Source organism: Solanum pennellii, chromosome 1 (assembly GCF_001406875.1).
Source record: "Solanum pennellii chromosome 1, SPENNV200".
In the NCBI taxonomy this organism is placed as follows: Eukaryota; Viridiplantae; Streptophyta; class Magnoliopsida; order Solanales; family Solanaceae; genus Solanum; species Solanum pennellii.
The window spans coordinates 35,839,107-35,847,627 of NC_028637.1; positions in this window are offsets into that span (position 1 = coordinate 35,839,107).

The following is an 8,521-nucleotide window of genomic DNA, read 5'->3' on the forward strand; positions in this document are numbered from 1 at the left end:
GGGACCATATATTTTTATAGGGGTCTTCTGGAAATATATTTTCTTATTATTTTATCCAAATTGGTGATTTTTTCTGTTGGCCCAAGTCGGGACCTGAGGAAAATATTAATTAATTCAATGAGATTATTTATTTACCGAGTATTAATCAATAGATGTTTTACTATAGTTAGGTATTTGGTGAGAAAGATGAAAATATGGAGACTCAAGATCTATCACTATAGATGACAATCTATTAATTAAATAGAAAGCAATTGAAAAAGATTCAACCCAATATTCAGATGGTACAGAGGACTGAATCAATAAAGTACGAGTGACATCCAAAAGTTGGATATTTTTTCGTTCAACAAGTCCATTTGTTGTGGTGTAAATGGCAAGAGTGTTGTGAGACAATTCCTTGGTCAAGAAAGAATTTTTTGAATTCATAAGACATATATTCTACACCTGAATTAGACCTTAATAATTTGATGCATGTATAAAATTGAGTCTCAATGTAAGCCAAAAATGTCTTGAACATGGAAAATACCTAAGATTTGGATCGAAGAAAATACATCGATATAAATCGACTATAATCATCTATGAATGTCATGAAGTACTTGAAATGAGCCTGAGATATAATTGGTGAAGTTCCCAAAAAATCACTATGAATGAAATCAAAACACTTTGTAGCACGACTACAAAATAAGGAAAATGAAGAGTTTTACTTTTTCTTAATTTACAAGTAGATCAATAAATGGAAGCAACTGAAAATTAATTTTTATTTTCTAATGAACTAGAATACAACACAACAGAATTTGGATGTCCTAGACGCTTATGCCAAACGTTAGTCTTACTAATAGTAGAAGTTCAAGGAAAATATAGAACGAAAGGAATTGGAAAGTGTATAGGAAACAATTGTCTAACTTTAGGCCCATTCGTGACTATTGTCCCTCACACATGATTATGCACAAGACAACCATTATGAGAAGAATTCACATCACAATTGTTATCTACCATTTGTTCAACTTAATAAGACTAGTTGAGAGCTTTGATGAAATAAAAACACTCTTGAAAGTTTGAGTAATGTCCCAAACCTTTGTAATAGGTAAATTACTACCATTTGAAATCAGTATTTGTGATGCACCTTGATACTTTATGAACATTTTTTTAGAATGATCATTGAGTTGGTCATATGATTGGAAGCACCTAAATCAACAACCAAAAAATTAGATGTAACATCATTACCTTATAATCCCAATGATAAAAAGGCTGACACAATCATTTGTTGTACCATTTCAGGAGTAAGTACTTGTTATGAATATGAGTTATCATTAGTGTAACGTTTTATCCCAGCTTGAAAATCATTGATCTTACGATTTTGAGGCAGAGTGGGACACTTTTTGATAATGTGTCCTTGTTGTTTACAATAATTACGGAACTTCTTGCTTCAATTTCTAGCAATATGACCATATTCCTTGCAACTGTAGCATTGAGTTCTACTCATATCCCATCCTATTCCTTTACCTTGAGCAGCAAATGCAATAGTGACACCATTTTCTTTCTTGAAATCATTTTGCGTGACAAGACGTGGCTCTTTATGAAGTAATTCCCTAAATCAAACATCCAAAATGGAGACGGTCACGATTGATCAAGTTAGAGCAAATAGTCTCAAAGTCGAAGCATAATTTCATAAAAAATTGGTCACGCTGGTTGTGCTCATGAACTGCCAGAATCATATATTGAGATTCAGTAGGTATTTTAACATAGAAAAAATCCATAAATTCAGCCCATAAGTTATAAAATCCTAAAAAATAATCTTGAACAGAAAGACCTCCTTGAGAGTAATTAGCAATTTTATACTCTAACTGAAAGCGTCTTGTGCTATTTTCTTGGTTATAAACCTTTAATAAGTGATACCACGTGGCTTTAAATGTCTTGTACGACCTGAGATCAAGAAAAATAAGAGGGTCAATTGATCCTAGAATCCATGTCATCACCCGAGCATCTTTAATCTTTCATTCACCTACCTTTGTTACATCAATAGGATAGGATCACTTCGATCTATATGGACCCATAGTTCAGTGCCAATGAAAAACAAATGAAACTGAAACTCCCAAGAATAATAATTATTTTCAGTAGAACCAACACCAAATGATTTAAAGTGATGTGATTTCATGCTTTTGAATAGATATGAAAACTACAATGACTCAAGAAACAACAAGAATGACGAAGAACAAAATTTCCAGGTGGTAGGACTGATTGTCGATGAACATTCAATCCATAACCAAGATTTTCAAATTCTTTTTATAAGGAACCACAAACGACTCTTTGAAACAATACAATCAGGAGAACGCTCTAATACCATGTCAATTTTCTACTGAATGCCTTCCAAATGAGAGAGTCTTTCAATTATATAGAGAAAATTATGATCACACATCCCTAAAGATCCTCCATCCTATCTCTATATATCAAGTATTCTGTCTCTACCAATCTTCTATTCAATCCCTATAAATCTGCCTTGCTATCCCTCCAAATCAATTATTCTTTCACAATATTTAGTCATTTGAATCTACAACAAATGTATCTAATCATGCTAATATAACAAAATTAAACAATCATTTAGTTGTCCATCATGCTAACAATTATCATTATCATGTAAACATTTGTAGGGATTAATTCGTCGTTGCTTTCCTATCTGTCCCAAATTAAGTTTCTATTGAAGATTATGATGCATTACGCCCTTTGCTTGTAGAGAAAGAGTTTCTACAAAAATGAATTCTTAGTAAAAATAAGAAAAAGAGCTTTGGAAAGAGATAAAAAGAGTAAAATGTATTGGATTTCTCTGGAGGGACTATGGAAAAATAGTCTAGAAAACCACTGGAAACTCACTCACAACTGCAACTGAGTGGATAGGTGGTTCCCCAACACCAGAGTCATTAACTCAGAATAAGTGATAGATGCACCTCTTGAAAACTAACTTTCTCGCCTTAAGGTACCAAATGTAACGACCCTTAGGCACTGCAAAAGTACTCCTCCAGTTTATGCCTGGTTTAATAGGAAACCGGAACATAACTAGTCAAGTTCTACAATCAACTAAGGCATAACATGCATGAAGTGAGTCCACACCTAGAATAACAACAAAATCTACCATGTCTAACTCAAGTAGGTCATAAATGGTGTTGTTGTGATTGACCTTAATGGTACAATCATGATAAACTCTCTCATCTAGAATAGACAAACTGATAGGTGTAGAAATACTAAAGGGCTCAACAAGTTGTCGGGGAAGAACATCAAAACTCATAGTTATTTTAGGGGACAGAATAGATAGACTCTCACCTGGATCTAGCAATGCATATACATAAAAAATAAAGGACTTTGATATTACTAAAGACAACATTTGAAAAATTCTCTTGCTTTTGGAGACTGCTGATAGCATATAAACGTTTTGTTTCTTCGTTTGTCCCTGAAGTATCTCCTCTAGGTATAGCTCTATCTGGATAATCCACTAAAGAAGATTGGGATCTATTGCCCCCATTATCACTACCTTTCTTGTTCTTTAGGCACTCTCTCATGAAGTGAAAATTCTGACCACACTTGAAGCAACCAGTGGAGGCATCGCGACACATGCCGAAGTGCTTCATATGACACTTAGCGAAAGCAAGAGTCCCATTACTTCCTTGTGCCACACTACACTTAGACTGTTCAGGTCTGGCTCTGAAAATTATGATTCTTGAACTCACCTCTGTTCCTTTGTGCACGTGAACTAGCAGATGATAGAGAATGTTCATTTTTCTTTTGTTGGAAAGATTACCAATTCACATTACTATTCTTCTGTTCAGAGTTGTTCCCCGTTGACTTATCTTTCTTGTTTCTCTTCTCTATCTCTCATCTCATCTTCCTTCACCTGTAACAGTAAACTTACTTTCCTCCACATGCAACACATGTATCATAAGTCTTGCTATGTTCATGTCTCCTACAAACACAACGGCCTTACCCTCTTTGCTTGACAAAAGAGACACCCCAGAAAAAAACAAACTCATCCTGCTCCTCATATGAATAACAATATCAGGAGCATAGCGGGAAAGTTCAGTGAACTTAAGGCTATAGTCATGATAACGTATAGATTCCTACTTAAGAGTGAGGAATTCTCTTACCTTTTCATGAGTTGTAAATTACCAAAAAAACAAACAAACGTCGATCGACATCAACATTACATTATCGTTTCTCAGAAAGAAAATATGAAAAAAAAAAGACACGGAAGTTTGAGAGGTCTGGAAAGGGGGAAAAGAGAGAAATAAGGGTTGGTGGGGAAGTAAAAGAAGAAATAAGTAAAAGAATCATTCTTAATTTTCTTATTTTTTATTTTTTCTTAAAATACATTATTTTTAGTCTAAATTTGGATGTTTATGCTCCTTCAACGCGCGATATCACGTATTTGTGCCAACTCAGTAATTAAGTTGTCACATAAGCTTGGTGAACGGTCAAGGACTTAAAATTCACTTGACAAAGGGTAGAGTAGAAGGATTCATAATACAAATTTGTACAAGTATAAGGGTCCATCATTCCATTATGTCTTTTTCTTTTTAAACTTAACTGCAAGTACTTGTTTTCTTTAAATATTAACTTTTACCTTATAAAATGCGTGTTAATTTAATGACACTTTCAATTAGAGAGAATAAAGACTGTTTGATGGAAGTAATTATCCTACAAAAGATTTTAACTGTTATTCAATTTCACTTGTCTGGTGGTTATATATAGTTCTAGATGCTCTTGTTCTCCTCACTTAATTTTATTGTACGGATACCTAGTGCCATCTATTAGAGCTTAGCCCATGGGGCTAACCCAACCCAAAAATTAGGGTTTGAGATATAATTTTTCAATCTTTTTAAATGAGGGCTTATAAATACAACCCATATCAGTCCTTACCCCGTGAGGTTTGATTGGAGCCGGGCCGGGGTAAACCTTTGTTATCATTGTTTTTCAAATTTCCTTAGATTGTTTTTCTTTTCAAAGCCATTTCTCAAACATTTGCATTAAAATATATGTTATTGAATTATCAATTGACACTTCAGATATCACATGAGTCACGTAATCATCGATAAGGTAGTAAAGACATTTTTCAAAAAATAAAAATGCATTTCAATACTTATAATGTTTGAAAATTACATTAAAAGAACTATAACTCTCTTAAATGAACAACTTAAATAATTTATTTTTTAAAAATAAAAAGTTTTTTCAGAGAATCTTTTATTGAAGCTCAAAATTATATATGTATAGCATTAATTGCGATACAAAGAGTAACACACATTATGTTTGTACTATATAAAAAAATATGTTAAAAAATTGGTTTACTCTTCGAGTTTCATAAATTGAAAAGGAGGAAGTAAAGACATTCCAATAATTAAAAATTCATTCTCAAAAATTATGTATTTGTAATTTATGTTAAAAATACAAAATTTGATTTTTTAGACCAAATAACAAATAAAAATTTAATGAAGTTTCAAAATTTTGTTTCTATCAGACATAAAAATAAAAATAATAATATATAAGGGGTTTGTACTATCAAGGGCTTCATACAAGGAGAAAGTTAGCGCGATGCAAGATGAGTCAAAATGTGGGCCCATTCCCAATCCATGTCCGTTTTTCCGTCTTGAAATAAAGTAAAACTAAAAAAAAACCGAGATACATGTTAATCTACCTCGACTAGAAAACTCCCACCTCCCACCGTCCACCGTCTACCATCCACCGTCGACAGACACGCTGAGACGAGGCACAAATTAGCAGAAATTTCATTGTTTTGTGTTTCAGATTATTCCAATTCTATTGCAACAAATGCTCCAAATCCCGTGAACGCCTTCGGTCTGATTACAGAAGGTATTCATCTCCATCATCATTGTTACCTTAATTGGAAAATACATAATAAATATAGATTTAACTACATTCTATTGTTATGTTTTTGGTGTAATAAATTATCCTCTAGTATCATGAACTAGGTAATTATTTGCTGCACAATGAATATGTATACTATATGTGTATATGTTTACTATAACCGGAGAAAATAACTTTGCAGAAAGATAAACAACATAGTTTAAAACAACTCAAAAACAAGAGTTAATATAATTAACATAAATTAACGAGTGTAAAAAAACATACCAACATATGTAAAAATAGAATGAAATGAAAAGGAAAAATCGAGTCCACTAAATGCACACTGTCCCCTTAAGAAAACTATTCCCCTCTTATACATTTTATCCACCAGCTTATTGATACAACTATAGTAGTTTCAGTAACTCACTCAACAGGAGCAAAGTACACGAATATTTAATTTTGCGGAAGTAGAAGAAGAACATCAGAATTTTTGGTGTTTAAAAATGAGAGAAAATTCCACTATTTATAGATTACAAAGGGTAGTATGAAAAATGTTTATTGTGTCTTATCAGAAAGGTTATAACTTTTTGAAAAAGTTGCAACCCTTCGAAGAGTTCACAACGTTTCATTTAAGTCACAACTTTTCATAAATTCTCAACTCTTCATTAAAGTCGCAACTTTTCATAAAAGTCATTACTTTTCATAAATGTCACAACTTTTGATAAAAGTTGCACCTCTTCATTTAAGTCACAACTTTTCATAAAAGTCATAACTTTTGATAAAAGTTTCAACTCTTCATTAAAGTCGCAACTTTTCATAAAAGTCGCATCTTCTGATGAAAGAGAAATGCTAGTTTTGAAAATAAATAAATTTCAAAGAATTTCTTGTGGTAGCGTCACATAGCAGTACCTAGAGTTCTCTCTCTCTCTCTCTCTCTTTTATAAATATATGATATGATTTGATCATAACATATTTGCATAAGATGAAAACAATGAGTGGGACAAATGTGCACCACTATAAATGAAGATATTGGTTAAGCAGTGATTGTATTATTATGTGGTAACTTATAATTTTTTTATGAGCGTGGTATTTTGATAAAAGTAACAGTGATACAATCACTACTTAATGAGAAAAATGACCTAGTTTTATTTTATATTTTTCAATTTGAGATCTCATGGTTTTCAATCTCTTCATTGACTACAAAGCCACACCTTTGGGTGTATGTGGTCATTACAAATTTAACAATTGTTATACATGAAATACTTATTTTAGTGGAGTGATTTTGCATTTAAGTAGTTAATACCTAAATTGCTAATTTAGTAATTGAGTTTACACAAAAAGGGAGCCACACAATGAATAAGTCCAATTTGAGAAAGTACATTTCAAGGGCACCCAGGGTGTGGAATTAAATGCAAACGCATTACTCACTTATTTTGAAAAAAGTAACAATGATATTTATAGAACACATATGGTTGAGACCTCACCTTTTGTATTGTCTCCTGCCCAATGTGGTCCCCTTATTGCTTGGTCCCATTTGGTTTACCCCCTTTTCAGATAACCCATAACAGCTAGAAAAGGTCAAATATCTTGATATATAAAATGGACGTCTAAAATGTAAGAGTTAGATTATATAATATAATCTCATAGTCAGGAGTCATTATTTTGAAATGCTTTCAGAGGTGACTATTTGTTTATCTTATTTCAATTATAAAGGTTGGTTAAAAAAATCGAGAAATATGTTAGAGTGCATTAGAAAAAAAATGTATGTATAACTCATGCAAACATTACTAATACACTCTACTCATCATTATTAATCTTATATTTTTGTTTGCAGGTTCCCTTTTTTTTGGTATAACTCTTGTATACAACAAGTGGACCTTGGTTTATCAATGCAACATAATCTTGATTAAAAAAACACAAAAAAAAAAAAATTACATAATGGTAATAGTTGGATAGGTTGTGTTATGACCAATTATTTATCATATGTTTTTCATACCCATCACAATCCAATAAATTTTTTGGTTGGATTGCACTGATCCATTTAATAGATTTAGTCCATTGTGAATGGCCAAATTTGGTTCAAATCAACAATTTGCCAGTTTAGCTAATCAGTAGTTTCACACATTTGCAAGCTCAATGTCCATAATGGTAGAGATAATTTCTTATGTGGAGATTCTAATGCATGGATTGCTTATAAGGTAAATTAATAATAAAGACATTGTTATTCGGTGAATAATAGTTTAGATATTGTATAGATTAATTAATTAATAACTTTGAAATAATGTTTCCGCCTTTAAAATAGTTACTATCTACATTGCTAATCCACATATTCTTATTCCACATTCTAATAAACATAAAATAGTACTAAACCTTTAATGAATATTTTATTTACTCATTACAAAAGATTACACCATCATAAAAAAGACAAAAAATTCTCTCAGGCACTCATCCCAAGACTCTTCTCAAAAGGCTTCTTCCGGGCCTTTTGAACCTCCTCCAATGGTCTTCAACCACCGTTATCTCTTTTCAACCATTTTCTTTGAAAGCCTTTCTTCCAAATTATGGAAAAACGTATTAGTTTCAGATCTGGGTGAAGTCTTATGAAATTTCAGAAACTAAATCAGCATTCAGAACCTGATTCCAGATTGTATATTAGGAGAATGACACTGAGCAGTGG